General features: G+C 30.1%; 1 long non-coding RNA gene across 1 annotated transcript; it reads right to left on the bottom strand.

The window, feature by feature from the left end:
* Positions 1–2,320: 2,320 nt before the first annotated feature.
* LOC114408260 lies at positions 2,321–2,660 on the bottom strand. Its single transcript, XR_003665874.1, has 3 exons — positions 2,588–2,660; positions 2,424–2,499; positions 2,321–2,341 (listed from the first exon to the last, which is right to left on the bottom strand). It is a non-coding gene; the product is annotated as an uncharacterized LOC114408260 (long non-coding RNA).
* Between the last annotated feature and the right edge of the window lie 4,513 nt (positions 2,661–7,173).

The raw sequence follows: 7,173 nt of genomic DNA, 5'->3' as shown, positions 1-7,173 counted from the left end.
AGAGTAATTGGTTTTTTTATTGGATGGCAGTGAATCAGATGAATAAATACAAAGTATGTCCTTTTGTTGTCTACCTGCTGGTAGATTTGTTGATTTCATTGTTTAATGTAAATGTAATGTTAGAGTACTCCACATGGACAACTATTGCTAAAAATATGAAGAGAAGAAATTGTGTTTTTATATATTTAAAAAATAAAATAATATAATGGTTTAAGGTTTAGGTTATGCATGTTCTATCAAATGATTTAAGAATTTATGTCTGGTTAAATTATTTTTTCAATTAATTAAAGATAGATCAAAATAGAAAGATGTAATTAAAGTAGAATGCTTGCGAAGTGAGTTTTTAGACTTGTAGTGATTCACTTGATAATGATATGTTCTTGAGTAGATTTATTCAATTATAATTTTTATTTTTTCTTATTATCTTTGATTTACTTGTATAAATTTTTTATTATATAAATAAAATAAAGCAACACAAAATTACTATTGACATATTACATTGTGTTTTTCTTTTACATTTATTTTCAATTTAACTTAATGATTTATTTTACTTTATTTTGCATTTATGAATTTGAGTATTTCATTAATTACATGTATGTGTTAATTCAAATTTTGGCGTTAAATAATATAAATACAAAAAATAATTCTTAAATTATTGATGATAAATAATAAAAATGAAAAACAAATGAAATAAACAATTTTTTTATAAAAAAAACATTTATGATGGATTTTTTACGGATATTATACGTTGAAAATTTGTATTTATTCATCTGATTCACTGTCATCACTATTGCAAAAACTACATTCCACAACGGTTGTAATGTATATTCAAAGATGATGTTGAACCGTCTTTGAAGCTAACATCATTGAATGTTTAAACTTTTGACGACGGTTTCATAAATAACTGTCTTAGAAAAATGTATCCTCGCTAAGAACTATCTTAGAAAAATATTTTTCTAAGAGGATTCTACTAACAAACGTCTTAGAATGTTATATGTAGATTTTATTTTTTTATTTTTGGCCACATGAAATGACCAACCTCAAAAGTGTTTTAGCAAGATCAAACATTATGGATACAATATGAATATTTTATAACACACATAAATGCACAAAAATGAAAATATGCTCATAATAATTATAATTCACAAATATATAAAATATGCATATCATTGGACTCAATATGCATATCCAATATTCTGAAAGGAAATATATACAGGATTCTAGATGTGAAATTTCAATAAATCAGCATGAAAACAACAAAAAAGGTAGTTATATATATATATATATATATATATATATATATATATATATATATATATATATATATATATATATATATATATATATATATATATATATATATATATATATGCATCCTAGTAGTAATATATTAAATCAACATGGAAACAACAAAAAAGGTAGTAATATATTAAAAGAGCTAAACTCTGATTTTAACTTATATATAAATTAATTTTAATTTAGAAAAGAAACTTATTTTATTTTTTTCTTATTTTTTCTTCTCTTATAGGTGTTTGTGTAAAAGTTTATTACATAGAGTCTATGTAGAAAATCATATTACTCACATCATAAAAAAAAATATTTGAAAGGCCTCACCTGCTGGTATGTATGGGAGCAGAAAGAAGCAAAAATTGATCTGACACATAGCTCTCTAACATTCAACCCTTGGCTTGCCTGTATAGGAATGAAAAGCATAATACATGTTAGGAGGATTTTTCTCTTCATAAATTACCTAAGGAAAAATTGTGGCAAAGAGCATATAACTTTAAAAATAAAAATAAAAGTGTATACATACAGTCGATTGCAAGTATAAAAGAGAAAACTTGACACCCTCAACAAGAATAGCACATGGGACCAACAACAGAAAGGAAATGATAGTTATAACTAAGTAGAGATTGATATTGTCCAAAGTTTCCTGTCAAGAACATGCTTCAAATGACGATCCTTATTTACTGAATATTGTAAAAGAGTTCCAATAAGTAGGGTACTAATTAGTTTCACATATGGTGGTCCAAAATATCTAATTTTACCTTATTTGATGAAAATTATTTCCAAAATATTTTTTATTTGATTAATATTTTAAATTTTCAATGATTTCTTTGATTCTCCTGATATCAACTACGTGAATTAGTTTTTTTTACTTATATTTCACCACTAATAGCCGCATAACTATAAATAGTGAAACAATAGATGCTGTAAAACTAATCTTAAAATTCCTTGAAGAAAAAATATCATGGAAAGGAGTACTACCACAATCAATGCATCCTCAATAGTACCTGCTTGTATTCCAACCATCCCAACATTCCAATTTAGGGGAAGAACTCTGAATGTAGCAAAAGATCATTCTCCCAAGTCATTAAACCCTCAAATATTTAAACATGATAAAACAAAAAATGAATACATACCCTTCATGAGGTATACGTTCAAAAGTTGGTTTTAGACCAACAACACCACAAAGAGCAGCTGGCATCCTTACAGATCCTGAACATATGAGCAAACATCATAGTAACTCACTAATTTTTCTATTATATGCATTCTTAATATTCATGCACTACTGAAATAGATTTACCTAGAAAATTCTTATATATGTTCAATGCTACAAAGCAATAATGAATGCTGATTTCTCTGGTCTTTCATGTACATATATAAATCAAATACCTCCTCTATCAATGCCAAAGGCAATAGGACACAGTCTGACAGACACGAGAGAAGCAAATCCACTAGAAGAACCTCATACAATCTTATAGGTATCATATGGGTTTCTAGCAGGCCTATAAAGTAAATAAACAGACATACTCTTGTCACCAAATAGTTTAATGTACATTCCTTGATACTTAATTTAGAAGACAAGTCCAACGCCAAAGTTCATATAACAAAATGTGAATATGAGTTTGACACAAGTTGCTCTTACCCATAATGTGGATTTATCCCACTGGTTCCCACATCCTAGTTCATGCATATTGGTTTTCCCAACAAGTATAGCGCCACATAGTCTTAGACGCTTAACGCAGTAGGCATCATCGCTGCAAGGTCTTTCTTTGTGCAGCCATGTTGTACCTTCTTGAGGACACCATTTTTAGAGGCTTAAGTGAATCATGAAATCAACAACATAATCATTTGAGCAAAAGATACCCTAAAGAAAACAATAACACATTACACTACCTTTTGTTGGATCAAACAATCTATCTCATCCTTGATAGCAACAGGAACTCCGTCTAGCACAGAGATAGGTTTCCCTGCACAAATAGTATTGCATCAAATGAGTATCTCTTTTTCAGAAGATTTAGGCAAGCAATCTAGAGCAAGTTGAACTTTCTCTAGTGGAGATAAAGAAGAATCTAAGCATTTGGCTTCTTTTTCTTTTAAGTCTAAAAGAATAAACAAAAACTGTGATCATCTCTTGAGGCAACCTAAGGTCAAAATTTCACAATCAAATCAAATATGCTCATGACCATAATCTCACAAACCTTCAAAATCATGTAGGGGATCAAAGAGAGTCAATTCTTTGAACTCTGCATTTGTGATAAGCTATGGAAATAAAATAAAAATACTTGTTTTCAGATTTTCTATAGAATATACATACATACATACATACATACATACATACATATATATATATATATATATATATATATATATATATATATATATATATATATATATATATATATATATATATATATCAGACTCAAGTTTAACAAGATGGTATGGAATTCAATCTTTAGTGGAACAGAACTTCATGGAGACATGGAACAAGAGCATACCCAATGAATAAGATTGTTTCCCTTCAATATGAACAATAGTAAGGTTCCAAGTATTGGACACTCCAATTTTGATTGCACAAAAAAAAAAACCTAAATTAGCAATTAAAATTCCAAATAGTACTACAAGCAACAACAACGCAATCCATACAACAACAAACACAATCAACTGAAGCAAAATTTCCAGAAAACACTAACTAACCCATAGGTGCCGACAACGAAGACTTGCCACCAGTGTAGCCGTAGCCATCATACCCATCCCTTCGCATCTTCCTTCCACCAACATCATCTTCATCGTCAAACTCCTCCTCATAATACTCCATCTATGGCGCCTTCTTCACGGGGCTAGGGCATAAATGGTAATTATTATAGTGAGAAACAACCCGGCCGGAGTAGCGTGGTTACGGTAATTCCTTGGGCCCACGGGCCTACCCAAGATGCTGCAAACGGGCATGAGAAAATAGAACTTCTTGTCCCCAATCTGGAGGAAATCTTGGGAATCAAGCTTGACAGGGGGTTGCCGAGGAGGTGGTGGACGCCCTCAATGAGGCAGCCATTCTTGTCGAGGACCTCGAGGGCAAAATCATTGGTGGTTGTGGCGATAGAATCAAGCGAAATGATTGTTGCGGCAATCTTCAGAGGTCACAATAGACTGAAGGGGATGACTGTGAGGGCATAAGAGTAAGGACGCGAGACTTAGGGTTCGTGTAGAGAGATAAAAAATTTAAAGTAACTGTGAAATTAAAGACGGTTTTTTAAAAAAAAACCGTCTTTGTTAGCGTAAAATTAAGGGAGCTTTTATAAAAAGTTAGACTTAATTTAAAAAATACCACTGTTTTTTTTTACATCGGTTATTTGAAAACCGTCCTAGATTGAATGAGGTAAAAACACACTTTTCTAGTATCCAATAAAAGTATAAAACTTTAAGTCCTTAATATTAATATCCTTAAAATATATTAATCTTGGTTAATCCCTAACCAAATGAGTGCATGTAATGCTCAAAATCACAATGAATTCACAAATTAACTTGAAAAAACTGTGTTCAAGCAAGATATATGTTTTGACACTTAATTTTCAAGATTGAATGAAGAGAGTTACGTTGATATTCAACTGAAAATGATTGTTGGTATGATGGTGAAAGTCGGTATAAGGTTGTTAAGCATAGAAGCAAGAGTTTATATCCACAAAGAAGCGTTGTAAGTCTGCCTCCCTCATTCAATGCAAATTATTTCAAAGAAACAACGTTCATGAAGATAGCAGATTATTCATAAAAGGAGTGGAAAATTGAACAAAGATGAAACCAAACAAAACAAAGATAGCTAATAAAAGGATGATTCAGATTATTCATCCAAATATTCAGATTATTCATCACCAAACACAAAAAGATAGGACGAAGGTGAACGAAGAGTGTGGGTAGCGATTATCTTACAATTTGGAAGCAAAGAAAAATTCCATGCGGATTCAAAGATGAACAGAGTGAAGATGAACAACAATTGGATGAAGGTGAAGCCAATAATGGCTACAGGTTGAACGACCAGAGTGAGGACGACGGTATGCTCAACGGCGTGGGTTGGGATCAATGGCAATGGTAGTGTGAAAGCTCAACGGCAGTGTGAAAGCACAATGCAAGGTGACTAAGGGCTTAATGGCAGCGACGCTAGGTAACTAAGGAGGGCTAGGGTTGGGTCATTTCTGTTAGGGAAAATTTCAATTTTTGGCAAACAGATATTTTGTCGAAAAAGTCCATCGATGTTATTAAAATTTCTGAAAGAATTAAATCGGTTGGAAAATTATGATTTCCTCTAGAAAAATTGTCCGTCAGTAAATTCCATCAGTATTTCAAAATTTTCCAACAGAATATAATCCTTTGGTAATTTTGAAATTTCCGACGAATTATTTTCCATGGGAAATTTTCCATCGGTAATAATTTTTTTTCTTGTAGTATATATATATATATATATATATATATATATACATATATATATATATTGTAAAAATCTAAATTTTCACTCTTAAATAAAAGCATTTTAATTTTAAACGGTGTAAAAAAGTGATTTGATGATTGAGAAAAAGATATAAAAATTGGAGTGATGAAAAAGTCATGAATTCAAATCCTTCCATTAACATAACATAATTTGCTAACATATTTATCAATAAAAAAATAAAAATATTTTTAAGAATTATTTTTTTATTAATTCACGTGACTTCTTTTACATTAAGCAATTGATTTTGTTTTATAGTTTATAATTTTGCATTCGTTTCACATATTATTACTTAAATTTGATTTCAATTTCAAATTGATTTTCAATGTAAATTTTAAATTTTAATTTATTGATACACTACAGCAAATGATCAAATCGAAGATATTTGTTTGGATACTATAAATTTAATAATATTATTATAATCATAAAAAATGTTAATTTAAATTTAATGTAAATTTTATTCACTTTTTTAATTCTTTTTGTCATTGTTCGACTTTCATAAAATCAGATGGGAAGTACATGTAATATTTCTACCATGGCAACTTGGTAAGGACAAACACTTGATTATAAATTGACATGTATAGGACCTGGGAAGCAATGCTTAATCAGGAATTACTTCCTGCACCTCCTAAAATACTTTTTGCACCTCCATAATTTTGAATTTTTCCAAATTGTCCTTGCTTTTTATAGTTTCCTTGCTTTGTTATTTCTCCTTAGTTGAGTGCTCTTGAGGTGCAGAAGGCATGGTTCACATATATTTCTGACGAAGTGGGTATGATATTTTTTTATTTGCATATATTTATGGATCGATGAATTCGTAAGATACAAAAGAAACGTTTCCGGGAATGCCTTTCTAGAATTATGTTAGAGTGTGTTTGGATGAGGAAATTTAAAATTCTAAAGAATTTAAAATTCTGAGAATTTCAAATGCTTCAATTTAAATTCCTTCATTTCTAAAATTTTGTGTTTGGATAAAAAATTAGATTTCTTCATTTTTAAAATTCCTTCATTTTATTAATGACCTCAGTCACCCTTTGGATGTAATTCAAACAAGGGACGGAGGCTACTTGGCTTCCATGAACCCTTTGGATGTTGCTATGGCTAGAAAAGAAGCTCCAAAGCTAGCTATGCATATGTCAAGGCCTTTTGTGTTGGCATCATACCAATCCTTAACAGGGTTCAAGTTGTATTTATAAAGTTTTTCCCCATAAAATTTATTATTTATGATAAGTTGTAGTTGAAAGATATTTTTTTTAATGAATAATTTTTTCCTACACAGTAATCATATTATTATTATTATTTAATTTACAGGAAAAGAAAAGAAAAGACCTAAAAAGAAAAGAGTGTTTGTTGTGATACACCAGCATACCATATCCAATCATTCTAACGGATAGGATAGAAAAGAACAAAAC

This window comes from Glycine soja, chromosome 4 (genome assembly GCF_004193775.1).
Source record: "Glycine soja cultivar W05 chromosome 4, ASM419377v2, whole genome shotgun sequence".
Classification (NCBI taxonomy): Eukaryota; Viridiplantae; Streptophyta; class Magnoliopsida; order Fabales; family Fabaceae; genus Glycine; species Glycine soja.
This window is presented reverse-complemented; position numbering and strand designations above follow the sequence as displayed.